At 34.7% G+C, this 20,424-nt stretch overlaps 1 long non-coding RNA gene across 1 annotated transcript; it reads left to right on the top strand.

Annotated features, from left to right (window-relative positions):
- The first annotated feature begins 12,539 nt into the window (after positions 1-12,539).
- Positions 12,540-14,554, top strand: LOC141395283 (uncharacterized). The gene is made up of 4 exons (XR_012410581.1): positions 12,540-12,795; positions 12,875-13,203; positions 13,271-13,742; positions 14,066-14,554. It is a non-coding gene; the product is annotated as an uncharacterized lncRNA (long non-coding RNA).
- The last annotated feature ends 5,870 nt before the right edge of the window (positions 14,555-20,424 follow it).

Here is a 20,424-nt window from a genome sequence, read left to right as displayed (position 1 = left end):
ATTGAGTAGGACCTACGCCGATTGGCTGTCAGCCGACTAAGCCGAGCCGCCGATAAAATTTAAAACTGGCGCCGCCACAGCCGAAAATTTCTTCGCCCTCATTCGACTTAAAATCAGTCGCCGTCTCTTGTTTGTAATAATCAAGGCACATTTATATAAGGTAGAAGTGGCAATCAGCTTTATTTTTACATTTTTTGTAAATTTGTTTTTCAAAATGTAATAGGGTCTACTCATGATATTTGAAACTTCGAAATTTTCTACCATAAAATACTTATTATCATCCTAAACGTGTATTAAAAATGACCTACGACAGTCCTGAATGCTTCATATTTACATTTTTATTCAAATTTGTTCTATTTTAGAGGATTTTCAGAACGTATTTATGTTTTTCCTGAGAAAAATTTTAGAACGACCCTATTATTCAATATTTTCTTTGACATTTACCCCCTGTTTTTATACCCTCCACCATAGGATGGGGGTATATTAAGTTTGTCACTACGTTTGTAACTACTCGAAATAATCATTGTAGACCCCACAAAATATACAGTATGCAAAGTTCATATTCGTACACCCCTAAAAAATGAATAAAATCGTTATTAATTCCATATTTTATGTGCAAATATGAAATAATTGATGGGAATTACCATAACGAAGAAAGATTTGAGAATAACAAAACAAATTTTTAATTTATTCCGTCATTTAGGTATAGATGGCGCCTGTGTGGGTGGCAAAGTTCGTATTCGTACACCTATAAGCACTATATATTTGGAGTTTTTAAGGATTTTCAAAGCAAAATACCACAGATTTTTGTTCTTTTCTTCTTTTGGAATGACTCTGCTATAGAAATATGTACAAATAACGGTAATTTTATTAAAAAATTTGCATGAATAAAAAGTCGGACGAATATTTGAAATAATTAAGAAAAATGTGCTAGATATGATTAACTATTGCAATTTATTCCCGAATTTCGGACGAAAATAGCTAATAGCAGTCCTTCTATACAAATATTCGAGGTCTAATATGAAAATAAATGTTGTTAGCGTTTGGAAATGCAAAGAAACGTAATCCGGGCTTAGGTAAAGTAAACACATTTTTGGTTTTTACTTGGTGAAAATCGCAAGTTTCGCTTCATATTTGACATTAAATGTATTGAAGTTTTAGAATACGGTTTCGAAAATCATTTTATGTCAAAAACTGTGAGAAATTATGCAGAAAAATGAAACTGTACAAGTTTTCATAATGTCCGCGTACGACTGAAATTCTACGCTTACTATGAACGAGGGTTATGGCTGCCAAAATTGGGAAAATAATGGTTTTTATTTCTTGAAAATTATATTTCTTTACCGAAGGATCCAAAATTAGTGCAAAAATGTCAAAAGAATGAAGTAAATTGTCCAGGAAAGAACGTGGGGTAACCTTTTGAAGAAATGCATTATTTTCGGGGAAATTTTCATCCTTAAAAAATTGTTATTCCTCGTAATTTCCGATATGTCTTGACATGAAATGACGTTCGAAACCGTATTCTAAAAGTTCAGTACATTTAATGTCAAATATAAAACTAAACATGCGATTTTCACCAAGTAAAAACCAAAAATGTGTTTATTTTACCTAATACGGCGTTTATATTATAGTTTTTTGCAGGGTTAACCTTCTTTATGAGGATTTATTTGAAGTATACGCAATGGAAATGGCATTTGAAACCCAGACCCACTGGGTTAACCCGCTTATATGTAAACGGCCTATAAGCCCGGATTACGTTTCTTTGCATTTCCAAACGCTGACAACATTTATTTTCATATTAGACCTCGAATATTTGTACAGAAGGACTGCTATTAGCTATTTGCATCCAAAATTCGGGAATAAATTGCAATAGTTAATCATATCTAGCAAATTTTTCTTAATTATTTCAAATATTCGTCCGACTTTTTATTCATGGAAAATTTTTAATAAAATTACCGTTATTTGTACATTTTTCTATAGCAGAGGCATTCCAAAAGAAGAAAATAACAAAAATCTGCGGTATTTTGCTTTGAAAATCCTTAAAAACTCCAAATATATAGTGCTTATAGGTGTACGAATACGAACTTTGCCACCCACACAGGCGCCATCTATACCTAAATGACGGAATAAATTAAAAATTTGTTTTGTTATTCTCAAATCTTTCTTCGTTATGGTAATTCCCATCAATTATTTCACATTTGTACATAAAATATGGAATTAATAACGATTTTATTCATTTTTAGGGGTGTACGAATATGAACTTTGCATACTGTATATATTCTTGATCAGCGTGCAATTCTACATCGATGTAGCCATGTCCGTCCGTCTGTCTGTCCGTCTGTGGAAATCACTCTAGCGTCCGAACGGATTGACGTAGGTTGATGAAATTTTGGGAAAATATGTTATATTTACGTAGGACTTTTGGTATTGAAAGCGGGCTATGTAGGTCCACGCTTTCGTATAGCCCCCATACAAAATTACGCGTGACGCGTCGTCGTTTTAAGGAATTTTTAAGATATTTGGCCCATTTTACCACAGAATTGGTTGTAATTTGGTACTTTGTGTCTCCAGAGGCCAAAAAATATTCCTACCAAAGTTGGGTTATATAGGTCCACGTTTTGGTATAGCCCCCATATAAGGCCCCATATAAAGTACGCGTCATTTTAATATATTTTGAATGTATTAGACCCATTTGACCACAGAATTGGTTGTAATTTGGTATTTTGTGTCTTCAGAGGCCAGAAAACATTCCTACCAAAGTTGGGTTATATAGGTCCACGTTTTGGTATAGTCCCCACATAAGACCCCTTATAAAGTACGCACCATTTTAATATATTTTGAATGTATTAGACCCATTTGACGAAAGAACCGGTTGTAACTTTGTATTTTGTGTTTCCAGAGGCTAAGAAACATTTCTACCATAAAATGTTTATATAGGTCCACGTGTTGATATAGCCCCCATAATACAATATCTCCCGATTTTCGATATTTTGAACGTTTTAGCCTCATTATCACACCGATATGGCTGAAATTTGGTATTTAGTCTTCTTTAGGCGTATAAAAGTTTCGCCCAGAAATTTGTAGGTATAGGTCCACGCCATCATATAGCCCCCATAGAACGGTACCTTCCGAATTTCGGTATTTTGAAGGTAGTGGCCACATTAATCCACCGAAATGGCTGAAATTTGTGGTGGAGGGTATAAAAAGTTCGGCCCGACCGAACTTAACGCTTTTCTTACTTGTTGTAACTATTTTTTGTTCGTTCGTCTATATTCGTAATAATTCAGGCATCCATAGCTCAGCCCCCAGATGACATACGGACCTAATTTTTCGTAGACGCGTTCCATATTTAGTTAAGAATTCCTCTTTTAAAAATCAGAGCTCTACATTTGCGACAAACAAATTTTGACAATTCGTGTGAGAAGAATAAAAACTTTTACAAAAACAGGGGGTTAGTTTTCAATAAAAACAATGTCGTTTTTTGTTGTTATTCATGCATCTACCTTATATACCCAGCAAAAAAATTGGAAGTTGTGCAATTGGAGATATGATTTCACAACATCTTTCGATGTTGTCCAACAGAGTTGGGTTGATCCCTGCACATTTCTTCAAAAGATAACCAAGAGTGTATACATTTCGAAGAATTTGTTAGAAAATAAAGAAATAACAACTTAAGTTGCGAACATTTTTTGCGGTAATTCACGAGACGGAAATTTTTAATGGAGTGGAGTTGGAGTCCATGTCGAAAGCTGAACTAGTGATGGGAAGGCAACATGCAAACACTTTAGGATGATGAAAGAAAATCAGATACACCTGAATTAAATCGAGAACGGAGGAAGTAAGCTCAAATGTGGTCGAATTTAATGGAAACTTTTTTTAATTTGTGTTTATATAATAAAGTTCTTTGTGTTCTTGTTTTACACATATACATAGCGATCATGAATACTCACGTAGGGAGCTTCTCACGAGTGAGTTGCAGCTCACTTCTCACGTCTCGACCTATCACAAATGACAAGGGAGGAGCGAAAAAAGTGAAGAGGGTTTCACAAGTTTGAAAATTGAAAATAGTGCCGCATTTTGTGAACCCTTGAAAATATAATTTGCGTTGCCATATCGTTATTTTATTTACAAATAATTTTGCAATAACTAAATTCGTAATTTTTTTTATAAAACATTAATTTATTTTAAATTAAATTAATATTTCTAAAACGAAAAATAATTTTTATCAACAATCCACTTTAAAAATACTTGGTAATTGATAAAAATATTAAATGTTTGATATGTGGCAACATCTGTAACAGCTGTTTTTGTTTTGTTTTGACAGATACATACATACATATGTAAAAATTGTTTATTTACGCCCGAAGAATTTCCGCAATTTGCAAAAAAGTGAACAAAAACCGTTTAAAGGCCATTAAATGGCAAAAAGAAATGAAAATGTTTAATATTGCATTTTGAATGATGTGCGAAACGACAAACGCTGAGGAATACAAAGAAAACCAAGCAAAATTTTGTGGAAGTCGTTCCATGCGATGCCAATATCTCACTGGATCTTTTGTATTAGTTCAAATTAAGTTGTGAAAGATCCCATTTTCAGCATTTGGAAGGAATTTCAAGAATTGTAAATAAATACAATACGTGAAACATCCGATCTCTTCTCCAGCAATAGGACCAATCATATGAATGCTAAGTACAATTCGTGAAATTCGGATCCTATTCAACATTTGAACCAATTTCATGGATTTTAAATACAATTTCTCAATTTTCAAGAAGGTTAACCCTGCAAAAGGCTATATAATATAAACATGCTCTTTTTATTAATTTAATCCTTCCTATTGTGGCTTGTTCGTGGAATATGCCATGCCAAGGTGGTTGTTAAGATACCATTCCACTGGGTTATTGAAGATGCCATCCAAAATGATTTGGATCTTTTAGGGGTCACAGTCTTGTAAAAAGAATGGGCGAAGGTGGTAAAAAGGTGACATATAACTTGCACTCATGCTTGAATAGAATCTTTGGCATCGAATATTTTGCTGGGAACCTTAGCGAAGTACCTACAAAAAAATTTTTAGAAAGGTGTTGCTCCTGATAGGATCCTCTTCCATTCCTGTTTTCATCATATGATTCTGAAGCGCTTCCCATATCTGAAAAATTTTGGCCAACTTCAACTCCACCTCCAAATTACACCAAACTCGATTGAGGTCTTCCTTGCTTCATTGATACACGGATAAACATGTATAGTTGCCAAAAGAATTTCTAATTGTTTTTTATTTGTTACCTTTAACGTAAAACACAAATAAATACAATTGATAATCATTGCAAAAGATTCGTTTCTTGTCGATTTTTTCTATAAAAAATGTCCATAGTTACATTTTTTTGTTCAACTCACCTTGATTTCTGTGGTGAGAGAAAATTGCCTCACATTCTCACTTTTTTGACATTTATGATAGCTACTTTTCTCACGAACGTGAGTTTTGTTCTCCCTTATGCTGTTTATAATAAGGGAGGAGGCGAGAGTGAGAAAACTCACGGTGAGATGATGTTCATGATTGGGCTGATAATAAACGCATTTTATTTATTTAGGGATATTTCGCAATGGCTTCCACTTTAATTGCATCTTTAGACTGATTAAAAATGCAATCCGAAGAACGTATATAAATTCAATCCAAAGCACTGCATTTTAAGCCGTGATTTGGATCGAAAATGGAGTGCATCTTAGCTGTGTGCTGTGGAAGCACACGCTCTCTTGTAAAATTCATAAGTGAATTCATAGGAAAAGATGTACTCCAACGGCAAATGTACCGTACTTACTTAATTTGCCCGTTACAGAACATTTGTTCCATAGACCGAACTAAAAAAAGATCTCCATTCCTCTCTGTTTTTCGCTTGACTTTTTGGAATACCGCGCCTTTCCATTTCTTCATCCACTTGTTTGCTCCATCGAAGCTTAGGCCTGCCGATTCTGCGTGCACCGCCATGTGGCATGTATTCATACGCCTTTTTAGCGGGTTCATCATCGCTCATTCTCATGATATGGCCCAGCCAACGCAATCTTTGCATCTCGATACGTTTAACTATATTCATGTCTTTGTATAGCTTATATAGCTCGTGGTTCATACGACGTCGATATTCACCGTCAACGCAAATCGGCCCGTAGATCTTTCGCAGAATTTTCCTCTCAAACACACCAAGTACTGCCTTATCTGCTTGCGCAAGTACCCATGCTTCGGAGCCATACATAAGCACGGGTAGTATCAGCGTTTTGTATAGTGTTATTTTTGTTTGACGAGATGTGGCTTTGTTTTTAAATTGCTTACTTAGACCATAGTAGCATCTGTTGGCCAATACAATTCTTCTTCTTATTTCACAACTGATGTTGTTTGTTGTGTTTATGGCAGTGCCGAGGTAGACGAAGTCTTTAACTACCTCAAAATTGTAGGTACCAACTTCCACAGTTGGTCCGAGCTCTATGGACGCTTTGCGCGTCGACACCATCAGTTTGGTCTTTTCGCCGTTTACCGCCAGACCCACTTTCGCAGATTCTGCTTCGACCTTCCTAAAGGTATCAGTTACTTCCTTTACTGATCGTCCCATGATGTCTATGTCATCAGCATAGGCAAGTAACATGTGGCTATTGGTGTAAATTGTGCCATTTCTTTTGACATTTGCATCTCGTATTACCTTTTCCAGCAAAATGTTGAATAGGTCACACGAAAGGCTGTCTCCTTGTCTGAAACCTCTTTTGGTACCAACTCTTCGGAGAGGTTCTTTCCTATTTTAACTGAGGACCTCGTGTCAGTTAAAGTCATTTTACAAAGCCGGATGAGCTTTGCGGGAATACCAAATTCAGACATGGCTTAGAATACCTTTGAACGCAGCGGGCTGTCGAAGGCTGCTTTATAATCGACAAAAAGGTGGTAGGTGTCGATCTGCATCTCTTGGGTCTTCTCCAGGATTTGCCGCAGGGTAAATATCTGGTCAATGGTGGACTTGCCAGGTCTAAAGCCACATTGGTATGGTCCAATTATTTCGTTGACCATTGGCTTTAGTCGTTCGCACAATATCCCTGACACTATCTTATAGGCAATAGGGAGAAGACTTATGCCCCTATAGTTTGAGCATACAGTCTTATCTCCTTTCTTGTGGACGGGACATAGGATGCTCAGGTTCCAATCGCCGGGTACGCGTTCTTCCTGCCAGATGGTGCTAACTAGCTGATGCATACACCTTATCAGCGCGTCGTCTCCGGGTTTAAACAGCTCGGCTGGTAAGCCATCGGCACCTGCTGCTTTATTATTCTTCAGCCGGTTGATTGCTGTTTTTATCTCATCTTGGCCGGGCGGTATACATTCTATACCATCTTCTGGGATTGGATCTGTGGTATCATCGTCTTCGCTACTATTGGATACCAGCGGATTGGAGAAATGTTCCTTCCATATCCTGAGCACGCTATCTGTATCTGTTACCAGATTACCTTGCTGGTCTCTACAGGAGGATGTGCCTGTACCAAAGCCATCTGTTTGATGTTTCACTCTTTGGTAGAATTTTCGGACTTCATTCTGGCTCCTGTACATCTCGATTTTTTCACACTCCCGCTTTTCCATTTCTCTCTTTTTCTTGCGGAAAAGACGTTTCTCTTCTCTCCTTTTCTCCCGATATCTCTCTCGCGCGCTACGCGTTGCTACTGATTGTAAAGTAGCTCTATATGCCGCATTTTTCTCTTCGGTAGCCGCACGACACTCCTGGTCATACCATGAATTCCTTTGTGGAGGTCTCTGGAATCCAAGTGTGGATTTTGCGGCTGTTTGCATGGAGTGGGCAATATGTTGCCATTGTGTTGTTATGTTATCGAGACAAGGAGTGCTCGCGTTAAGCAATTGGGCTAGTTGAGTGGAATATGCTGTGGCTATCTGTTGTGTTTGCAGCCTATCGATGTCCAACTTCCGCGTTGAGTCTGTTCGTGCTTTATTTGCAACGGTTAGACGGGTACGTACCTTTGCTGCAACAAGGTAGTGGTCCGAATCAATGTTTGCGCCTCGGAACGATCGTACATCCAACACGCTGGATGAATGTCTTCCATCTATTACAACATGATCAATTTGATTACTTGTTCTTTGATCTGGAGACAGCCAGGTGCCCTTATGAATATCGAGATGATTAAATCTGGTACTGCTAACTACCATGTTTTTTGCAGCTGCAAAGTCTATCAGCCTCATACCATTGTCAGATGTTTCACTGTGGAGACTGAATTTCCCGACTGTTGGGCCAAAGATATTCTCCTTTCCAATTTTGGCATTAAAATCGCCTAGAATGATTTTAATGTCATGGGCAGGGCAACGGTCATATGTTTCTTCTAAGCGCTCGTAAAATATATCTTTGGTCTGTTCGTCCTTTTCTTCAGTGGGAGCATGAGCACAAATAAAGCTGCTGTTGAAGAATTTAGCTTTTATCGAATTGCAGCAAGTCTTTCATTCACTGGGGTGAAGCTGGATACCAGATGTTTTAGTCTCCGACTAACTACAAATCCGCAACCAAACTCATGCTTTACGTCATGGCAGCTATAATACAGTGCGTCACCATTAGGTGTTGTTGTGACGCCTTACCCAATCCATCGTATTTCCTGTATGGCAGTAATATCGGCCTTGTACTTTTCAAGTACGTCTGCCAATGCGAAGATTGCACCTTCTCTATAAAGAGTGCGAACATTCCAGGTGCAGATTCGCAGATCATGGTCCTTAAAACGTTTGCGGGGTTCTTCAACTTTAGAGGGGTTTGTTTTTCTTTTCTTTCGTTTTTTCATAGTAGGCTGTTTTTTTCTAGGGGAGGGTTACTAACCCGACGCCCAAACCCAAGTTTTTAACGTTCTTATGGGTGAACGCGCGGCACATGTTAGCTCACTACCTTTAACGGGTGTTAAAGGCAGTTCCCCAGGTGACACCACGGGGAGGTCAGTGTCCACTTGAGATGAAAGAGGGACCAAGATAAATCCTGGGCTTTGCCATGTTAAAGCCGGTCAAGACCGTTGCTTGGTATCATTCATCCCCTACGTCACCCAAATGTACCGTACACTTGTAGTGATTCAACTGCATTCGCGGGTGCAAACTTTTTGCTGATGATTGATTTGAAATTAACGTTCATGATTATTTTTGTTTATTTATGTGGTGATAGTCGATTTTCAAATCGAACGAAGCCGCACACGCAGGAAAAATTAAGCCATTCCTTCTGCTCCTGCAATACTGCTAAATAATCTAATGTGATTCCAATATTTTCTGTTATACCCAAAGGATGTTTTTATAATAATGCAAAACTCAAATGAACACAAACTCTCATATTTCACCATACATATTTCTACGCTTTTCTTTTTTCCACTCGATTGGATGACATTTTCGACGATGAAGTATACTGTTCCACTGCGATAGAATATTTGAGGACACCATTGACAGGTGAATAGAGATGTTCCGGTGTGACGAGCCATATGGTACTAAAAATCAAATATAAACATCATTACTTCTTCAACTAAGTAGCCTTTTCCCCAACTTCTTACCGTATAAATATCTTTGGTCTTAGATTTTTTACCGCATACGGTGCACTGGAACTTATATACATTGGAATGCACCAAGGAATGTGACTTTAACGCTCGCAAATTAGGACAGATTCGAGGACATTTATATTCACGATTACCTCCAGCTAGATGTTTCAGGATGATATTTTAGTGTCACTTGACCTGTTACCAAAAGAACAATCTTCACAACGCACGGGATTGGGGTTATGTCTTAATTTATGTTGTTGTTATGCTAATAGTGTGGGCAATGTTTGACCACAAATTTCGCATACTCGATGGACATGTTTGCGATGGTACTGGAGGGTTCTTTGGCAGGTGTATCTGAAATAGAGAAAAGAACATTATTATTAAAATTTTGAATTATTGTTTAATATCCTATATAAGTCCTTTTTTTGTATTCTTGTTTCGTTAATTTACTACGGGAATACCTTCACGAAGAGGTTGAATTTCATACCGGTACATCATTACATCTATATATTACATGCTTGGCTGCTATCGCGACGAGAAAACACAATCATGTGAGTAGACTCCCACAGGTCGGGAAGGATTCCATTACCTAAAGAGAGATGTACAAACCTGAAACCCTGGATCAACAGGCAACCTTTTAAAAAATCCTTTGTTGTAAAATCTTCGAATGTTACTAAGTCCATTTTTGTATTCTCTTTGAGTTTTCCTATAATTCGTTAAAAATCTATGTTTTTGTGGTCTCTTCGGATGTTCCATAAAATTTTTAATTCACGTTACTTTTAAAAAGATTTAATAGAATTCACGGTTCCCCTAAAAATTGTTAGCAGAATTTTCGTTGCTCCTTAAAATTTTTTTTTTAAATTCCTACAGAACACGCGACTTGCACACTGAGACAATTTGTGGGCTTCAAAAAAACAAGAATTGCCATCAATAAAAGCAATTGCCTTGTTAGCATTTTGAAATTTTCGGACACATTACATTCCTGGTTTGCTCGAAGTTGTGTTTGGCCTCTCATCCAAAATCACTTTTAATTTGAACGGTTTTTGGGATCTATACCAGTCAAGGGCGAATCTAAGGTATATTTTGTTGTGACAATATTATCCTCTCGTAGGTACTTCGCAATCAGAAAGCTGGTATTCACTATCGTTGTCTTCAACAAATTCTATTACTGCAATGTAATAAAGTATTAATACATTGTCCACATTTTAAAAGAAAATACATACACAAATTATTGCCTTCTTCTTCAACGGGATCGGAAACATTGGCCTTTTCCGAATCAAACACATCCTCTGTTATAGTGTCCATTAACTTTATACGTATATGGCGCGAAATTTTTAGTTTCCGTTTTCCTTTGCATTCAAATATGTGGTATGTAAATTGTTCATTTGTTCTTCCAGTGCCTTTGCTGTAACACTAGTGTCCTGTAAGGGTATGTAAGATTAAAAAACAATGGATATACAAAATTCTTATCCATTACCAACCTCAAATCCTCGTTCACACATATCTTCTTGTAGTAAATTTTCATAGCCATATTTTTTGTTCTTTTCATGACATCTCTGTTTTTGCCTATCCTTAAACACTTCCAAAATAAAATGGTTTCTTCTTGAGTCCAGATTCTTCCTGATACACTAAATTAATAAAAGATATAAGTATTTATCCTAATATTTGCCAAAAATTTCCGCTTACCTTTGACTCATGTTGATGTTTTTGTTGACATGCTTCTTCTTACCAAATATTCTTTCAATTGTGAAGTCTATTCCTGTACCAAAAAAGCACCGGTAAAATCTTCGTGTGAGGAGGCACCCTGTGCCAGTCCTCAGGGCGGCATTGTAGATAGCTTGAGAAGAGAATACATGTTAATTAACGTTATATAATTGTTTATTTTTTATTTAACCCTCCGTTGGATACCTGGGTCTGGCCGGGCCTTTTTTTTATAATATTCAAAAGCGTCTGGTCAGACCCAGGAGCCCAACGGAGGGTTAACTAATTTTCTAACAAAGAACAAATAAACAATGATAACAACATATAATAAGAAAACAATATCAACAACATATTATAACAATTATAAAACTACATTTAATTATTTAAACAATAACATATACACAAAGAATTTTGATTAATACCCAAAAAATTAAGGTCTTCAAAACTTCTTTTATAATTATCCTGTCAAAATAAAAAAGAAAAAGAATAAACAATATTAATCTCACCAATAATTCGATGAAATTCATAATATTCCTAATCCATAGAACAATAATATTGAACCAATATGGAAATTCATTTAATTCCAATTCCATAAGTTCAACAGCTCTTTGTTCTATTTTTGATTGGGCTTTGCGAAAATTTTGCCAAAGAATTGCTGAAAGTTTTTTTCCTCCACACCAGAGGCATGTTGCAATTGTTGCAATTAGTAAAATCAGCAATATTTTGGCAATTCGAAATGCAAAGATTCCGATTCGCCCAAGCAAAAACAGAAATCTATAAATACATACATACAAATGTTAACATTTATTTAAAAACGTTAATATTTGCAAATTCACATCATACTTACCCGTAGCTAGTTCTTGCACGATTTCCTAATTCATCGCTATTGGTATTTAGCGTTTCCGGCATTGTATTGTATTGATTTTCTAGTTTGATTTTCTTGAAAAAATATATTCCTTCTGGTTTGTTTGTTATTTTTTCTGTAACTATTATTTTGATATTTTGTTATGGCAATTTGTCATAGACTATAAAAAGTAGGGATTTCAATGTTGAAATTTAATATTGGTTAATTGGTAAAATTGCATAAAATTAGAGAAATATTTATTAATTTGAACTGGCAATCAGCGGAAAAACGTGTCGCGTAAAGTGAGAACATGTGATTGTGCTAAATATGTGTCTTTTTTCATTTCAATTGTAAAATGTGTCGTTGCTGCAATCCCTATTGTTCGAATGATTGTCATACAATTTTCAAAATGATTAGATTGACAATTGTTTCGATTGAAAATTGAATATTTCATCATTTTGGCAGATATCGGATAAATTGTAAATTGTAGATGGACCATCCGTGAGAGTGGATTGGACAGAAGCGTTCAATTTTCGGATCTTTATTATTAATTGAGTATGATATTGGCAAAAAACTTCTTGTCAAAATTTTTATTTAAAATTCACCAAAACGCGACGCGGTACAATAAACAATATGCTGAGCAAGATATATTTATCATTCATGATGCTGAGATTGAGATTGTACAAGATGAAACGAGTGAATGAGCTACATACATACATGTGTATGTGTTGTGTTGTCAAATGTCATACAATTTTATTGGATGCGCCGACTTCTATATTCATCATCCCATCTAATTTAAGGCAAATACATGCATGTCCACATCGTTCTGCTAACAGGACATTCATGTGGAACTTTGTGGAAAGTGTTCTCAAAGAAACTTCTATTGCATTGAGCTTTTATCAATGAGCTATGTATGTGTTGGAATTGTGTTGCAAAAAACGCACCCATTTTTGTGGGATGCACCGAATTCTACGAAGGACTTTTATCTAATACGCATGCACAGTACCCTAAGGTGTGGGCTGCTGAGCCGGTATGGAAAAATCTAGTTTTATGATCGTGTGTGACAGGATATTATTTCTCCCATAATTTCAATAAAGGAACTAAGAGAGTTGGGTGTTACGCTGCATGTGTAAGAACTCCAATATTAACAACAACGAATGCATTTTAAATATTCTCATTATCCCTTTTTATTTCAGACAATTACATTCTGATCGTGATTCCATATCCGATGTTCCGGTGCCGGCTATTTACTTCTGTATGCCCACTGAAGAGAATCTCGATCGTATACGAAAAGATTTTCAAAATGGCCTTTATGATTTAGCTGCCAGGGCATTGCAGGCCGGTTGTGTTGATATATGATCAATATGTTAATTTCTGAAAAATTAAAAGACTGATCAGTTATCATATTATTAAATCAATCGTGCCAATACCCGTGATGTCAAATGGAAGCCTTAATGGATTCGATTGTAGATTCACTTTTTCCGTTTTTGTAACATTGGGAAATGTAGCAATGGATGCTCGTTTTAATCTCTTTCACATGGATGCTACTCAGGATGGTGGTGTATTTAGTTTTCAACGTCCAACTGCTGTTACTTGATCGTAGTATGGAGTTGGGTTTGAATCTGATCTATGTTGAGGATGATGAACCAACTGGAGGAGCAACTGAAGGTGAGTACCTATATAAATATGTATTAGAAGCTCTTGGTAGCCTCTTTGGTAGAAAAGATTGATTGGTCTTCTATTAGACTTGATCATAGTAAATGAATATTATTTGGTTTTCTGATGGAATACCATTAGGTCGTCTCATATAAAAGACCACTAGGTCTTTTTATAAAGAAGACCATTAGGTATTTTTATAAAGAAGACCATAATTTGTTTTATAGAAGGCTATAAAGTATTCGCATAGAAAATAATAGATTTTTTGTAAAAATCTTGCTTTAAAAACTGTTACAAATCCATGTTTATGTCCTCTTATCTCGCCCTTTTCTCAGGTACCCGCAAAAACCCTGCGATTTGGATCCCAACGATACAAAAGACCTTGTTCCACAATTCCTAACAATTTTGTTACTTTTCACAGAATCTTCCTGTAACCAAAATCACCGAACAAGTTATGGAATGCCTTAATAATCCCGAAACCGATGATTACCTTTATTTAGATACGAAACTATTAAAGGGGGTGATGTCATGCCCAAAAATTGTGGACCCTTCCAGGATGCTGTAGTTTTTGTGTTGGGTGGTGGCAACACGACAGAAACAACACGCCAATGTTCGTAAACGTATTGTCTATGGTTCATCCACGCTAACAAACGCTCAACAATTCCTAAAAGAACTATCTGCCTTGGGTCGTGCAGATCAGCTAAGGTTATTTTCATTTTTAAATGCTGTTGAGCAACAGTGTTCGATTGGATATACCACACACAAACCGATAATGGGCATTATTTATACGACATAAATAAAAAAATACCGAAACAATAAGGAAACTTTCTTCTTCTTGTTTTTAATTTAGACATTTAAATAACAAAGGGTTATTTAAAAAAACTTTATATTTGGGTTTCTGTTATTCTTTCCATCACTATTTTCATTGTATAAATCATTGTTTTCATCTTTATCATATTCCATTAAATTACACGACGGTTCCACATCTTCAACTTCAGAAAAATATTTCGTTTGAACCAACCTTCCCATGTAGAGGATCCTTTTCAACGTTAATCTCTTGCAGTTGAAGACTATTCTGAGCTTTTTTTATTTTTGTATAGGTTTGTGAAATGCATGTAGCACATCCCAACAATAGAGACAAACAGAAGAATCATCCGGTATGTATTCCTATTGTTTTAAAGATGCAATTGAAGATATATTTAGTAGCCATATTAACGAAAGTTTTAGGAAACTTACAATATACCACAGATTTTAATCCATTATGGGCTTCAACATTTTCGTATGTCATCAATTCCAAACACAGGAGGCAAAAAACAAGGCAATGTTCAAACAAGACTTGCCATCAATAACATCAACTACCACCTTAGCAGTTTGGTTCTTTCGGACACTTTTCAATCCTGATATTCCAGTGCCTTTGCTGTGATACTAGTGTGCTGTAAGGATATGTAAGATTAAAAAACAATGGATATACAAAATTCTTAACCATTACCAACCTCAAATCCTCGTTCAACATATTTTTTGTTTTTTTCATGACAGATCTGTTTTTGCCAATCCTTATAGCACATCAAAAAGTCCAGATTCTTCTTGACCACTAAATTAATAAAAATATAAGTATTTATCCTAATATTTATAAAAAGCTCCGCCTACATTTGACTCATGTTGATGTTTTTAGCTTCGTTCCCGTACTTTTTAATGGTAAATCTCGTAAAAGAGAGAACTGCAAAAAATTTGTTCTCACACACAAGTTTTTTGAAATAGTTCGGGAACGGAAAAATGGAAATTACGTCAAAAAAACTGGAACAAATGTCAAAGTCGGCGTATCAGCCAATCAGACGCCGGCAACCATGTTACTATTTCATTCGTCATTCAGCGCCATTTTTGTTTACATTTTTGTTTTACAACTTTTTTGTGTACGGGAACGCTTTTTCGAGTAAAATGTGTAAAAGTCGTAAAAATTGTAAAAACTTTTTAGTTCTGGAACACAGCTATTATGAAGGTAGATGTAAAAAATGTGTTTTTGAAAGCAAGAACCAAAAAAAAAACTAAATTATGAATGAAAAATGTAAATATTTGTGGAATTTATTGAACAATACATTCAATAATAATTTCGGAATGAAGTTGTACTATAGAAATAAGAAAATTATTAATTCTTGCAAAATCTTTTTGACATTGTTGTAACGGATTGCTGATACATCTACCTTAATAATCCTCTCTCAAAATAAATGAGAGAGAGTTTGGTGGATGTTTTGCATTAGCCTCTCTGAGAGAATATTTCCTTTGGTAAACAACGGGGGATCATGGTTTAATAAGAAAGGTTAGCCAAAGCTTTATGTCAATTTAATTTTTTTCATTCGAGTATGCCTAAAACTTCAAAACAATATAAACAAACTGTGTATGTGTGTGTGGTGTTTGAATAATATGCCAAACAATTTTAAAAACAATCGAATTTAATGATTTTTAAAATTGTTTTTAGACCATTTGTATGGTAGAAATTGGTGAGATTTGCATTGAAACAATCAGTTTATCATATTCACAACTCAATTATGTGCAGAAAACTTAACTCCTCATTCATTTTTCGCGTTTTTTATAAAATGCTCAAAAAATACATAGTAAACAAACCCACTTGTTGCTTTTATTTTGAAGTTTTAGGAATTCAAGAAAAACAAGGTTTCTATAGATTTTTTCATTTAAATCTACCTCTTTACTTATACCATGCGGGGGATGAAATGTTTAAAATGTACTTCCCTTATACAATAGCTCTGTTCCTTTACGTGCAATAATCTTAAAATTTTACCACTTTTTACTCGAAAAGCATTCCTTTACTTCAGACACCATACAATTCATATGGGAGCAGTTTACAAGTTTTACTACTTTTGCCGGTTTTAAGATTTTCAAAAGTAAAGGAACAGGTCAAATAAAGGCTATTAATGTTAAATATTTTTTTTCCAGAAATGCTTATTTTTCAACTTATTTTTTAACGACTGCAAAAGTAATTTTTGGTTAATGATTGCATGCATTTTAATTCTAAATTTATCACAATATCTCAAAACGACTGCAAAGGACTTTTCCCTATTTCTCTTGTTATATTGTCTAAAAAATGCAGCCAATTATTTACTAACATCGTTATTCTTCTATAAAACGACAACAAACAACAATTTTTACATTTTAAACAAAAAGACAATAAGGAAATCTTTCATTTTATTTGTTTACGATAGGTAATTTTGCCTCGAGAAATTACTCGCAAATTTATGCTCAATTTCTCGATAATTTTACTCGAAAACGAATGTTGTCATCCCAACTTTGAGTACTCAGGTTGAAACAACTCGATATCGAATCACATAATTAGGCCCCTGAAAATCCTAAAATACCTGAAATCGAGTGGTACCGCTATATGGGGGCTATAGGAAAAAATGAACCCATATTGGATTTGGTTTCATATTCATGTATTGTCATCCAAACCGGAAAAGTGTGTAAATTTCAGTTGGATTGGTCAACTGCAACTGTGTTAAAAATTAGTTACAAACTTTCCCATTCCCACACGCTTTCCATATTCTCAACGACGTGGGAACAGGAAAAATGGGACAAAAAATTTCGAAATTAATTACACCAAATTATTATAGCATACTTTTGGGGGCTTTAATTTTGTTTTGTAATACAAAATGCATATTTGTATTGAATTCAGGGGTTTTATGGATTTTTTTAGGATATTTTTCTACAATTTATTCCAACAAAATTGTGGATTTTTTTAAAATTTATTTTTCCAAAAATCGTTGATTTTTTTAAGTTGATTTTTCCAAAAATCACCGATTTTTAAAAACCTATTTTTCCAAAAATCGTGGATTTTTTAAAGTTGTTTTTTTTTTTACAAAAATATTGGTTTTTAAAATTGATTTTTTCAAAACTCGAGGATTTTTTTAAATTGATATTCCCAAAAACCGTTGATTTTTAAAATTAATTTTTCCAAAAATCGTGTTTTTTAAATAGATTTTTTCAAAACTCGTGTTTTTTAATTGATTTTTCCAAAAATCGTGAATTTTTTAAAATAGATTTTACTGACCTCAAGCTTGAAAAATTTTATTCATCCATAAAATATAGAAAGGTCGAAGAAAAACACAAAAGCAATTTTTCCAAAAATCGTGGATTTTTTAAAATATTTTTTTCAAAAATCGCAGATTTATTTTTAAATTGAATTTTTAAAAAATCGTGGATTTTTTTTTTAATATTGAATTTAAAAAAAAAATCGTGATTTTTTTTAAAATTGATTTCTCAGAAATCGTGGATTTTTTAAATTTATTTTTCCAAAAGTAGTGGATTTTTATTTACTTTTTTTTTTGTGGAAAATATATTTGTTTAAAAAATCGTGTATTACTGAAGTTTCTCGAAGACTTGGAACTGAATATTGTTGTAGCATATAATTGCTGGGTTGGCAGCCGCTGACCGAAACACTTTTAGTTTCGGGCCAATCCGGTAAGAAAGAGCCCGCTGCATTCCTATAAGCGGCAAATTTGTTTCAACACTGTTGGGGCTCATCCAAATCTGCGGAGCTGAATAAGGATTTCTATAGGAAATCTGCAATTCAGTGGAGCTGAATAATTATTTCTATACAATTTAGCGGAGCTGAATAAGTATTTCTGTAGGAAATCAGCAATTCACCTCCGCTGAATAAGGATTTCTATAGGAAATCTGCAATTCAGCGAAGGTGAATAAGGATTTCTATAGGAAATCTGCAATTCAGCGGAGGTGAATAGAAATCCTTATTCACCTCCGCTGAATTGCAGATTTCCTATAGAAATCCTTATTCAGCTCCGCAGATTTGGATGAGCCCCAACAGTGTTGAAACAAATTTGCCGCTTATAAAAAATAAATTTAAAAAATCCACGATTTCTGAGAAATCAATTTTAAAAAAATCACGATTTTTTTTTAAATTCAATATTAAAAAAATCCACGATTTTTTAAAAATTCAATTTAAAAATAAATCTGCGATTTTTGAAAAAATATTTTTTCTTTTTATCTTTGTTCGGCTTCAGGTCCTTGTAATAAAACAAACATTTATTTTGTTTTATAATTGCATTTATTTCCGATATTTCGATTGTCTTCGACAATCATCATCAGGGAGATTTTTCTTTAAATAGAGAAAACAACAAACGACATTTACTTATATGTAAATATAAACAAAAATATTTTTAACAGATACATATGTAATAATTACATTGTTACAAATCAATCGATGACCACTTCAACCTTCTTTCTTAACAACTGACTTCTTACTAAAGCTTTTTTACATTTTTATGTTTTTCTATGACGTTTCTATATATTTGCGCGCAATTTTCGGTGTCCATTTTAAAATTCATCCGTTTTTCCGTCGGGACATTAATAATGTGGAGCATTTCAAGCATATATGTATCTCCTTTTGTAATTGCTTTCTTGTGTCAAAATCTGCACTTCCTTAAAATTAGGTGTATGAGCAGTTGAAGCGCAGTGTGCTGTAAGTGCAGTTTGTTTTTGACCTTTTGGTCGGATTTGTGTGAGCTCAGTCTGGTTTATAGTTTTGTCTAGATGCAATAATTCACAAAAAAGAAAACTCAATCTTACTAGACTGGTACCAAAAGCCCACGGCGCACGGTGGTCGAAAGCACTGATCTAGCGGCGCAAAATTTATAACTTGCAAACTAATTGAGATACGTCAATGAAATTTTGCATAAACTCAGCCTGTACCTGTGGGTAATAATGGGCCAAATATGAACAATATCGGCTAATGTTTTGGTATAGCCCCCATATAACGGTACCTTCCGATTTTCGGTATTTTGAGGATTTAAGCCACAATTTCGTAGCCAATTAGCTGTAATTTGGTACTTAGGGTTCCTAGTGGACACAAAATATTTCCACCAAAAATTATGAACATGGGTCCACGTTTTGATATAGCCCCCATGTAACCGTACCTCCCAATTTAAGGTATTTTGAATATCATGACCACATTTTTAATTCAACTTGGCTGTAATTTTGCATTCCGTGTTCTCACTGCGTATAAAATCTCCTTGCAAAACATTTTCAATACGGATTTATGTTTCGATGTAGCCCCTTTTATGGTACCCCCGATTCGTTGAATTTTTGCTTGTTATCCCATATTTAATAACATATTTCGCTATAATATGGTATTATAGTGTCTCCGGGAGTAGAACTCCTCCTTGCAGACATTTCTCAAGATAGGTCCATATTTTCCATACAAATGCACAGCTAAATTTGTATGAATTTCATGCAAAATCCCTTATTTTAAAAGTGCAGTCATCAAAAGATTTGCAAATATTTGCAGCCCGAATGTCGTTATTCAGTATCCAGAGAGTCCAATTTAATTCCCCAAAAAATAATCGGACCTAAGTTCGGCTAAGTTTACAAGATGCACTCTATGGAACAAGCGCGTACAACCCATAAAAAACTCTAAAAAATTTAATTTTAATTTTTTGAAAATTTATTGCTATATAACTAAGTACCTCCAGACCCCAAATTAATTTTTATAATTTAAATCACACCCTCTGCTATTAATAAAAAATAAATCTTGTCCAGTTTCATTACGAATTTATTTAACATTTAAACAAAAATGAAGCTAATTTTATTGCAACAGTTTTTTAAAATCTGATGCAGCAAAAACTCTTGTATTTGATAGTGAATAACTGAGTAAATATTTACAACAACAAAA

The sequence above is a fragment of the Musca autumnalis genome, unplaced genomic scaffold (genome assembly GCF_047663935.1).
Source record: "Musca autumnalis isolate F117 unplaced genomic scaffold, ASM4766393v1 scaffold_2, whole genome shotgun sequence".
In the NCBI taxonomy this organism is placed as follows: domain Eukaryota; kingdom Metazoa; phylum Arthropoda; class Insecta; order Diptera; family Muscidae; genus Musca; species Musca autumnalis.
This window is presented reverse-complemented; position numbering and strand designations above follow the sequence as displayed.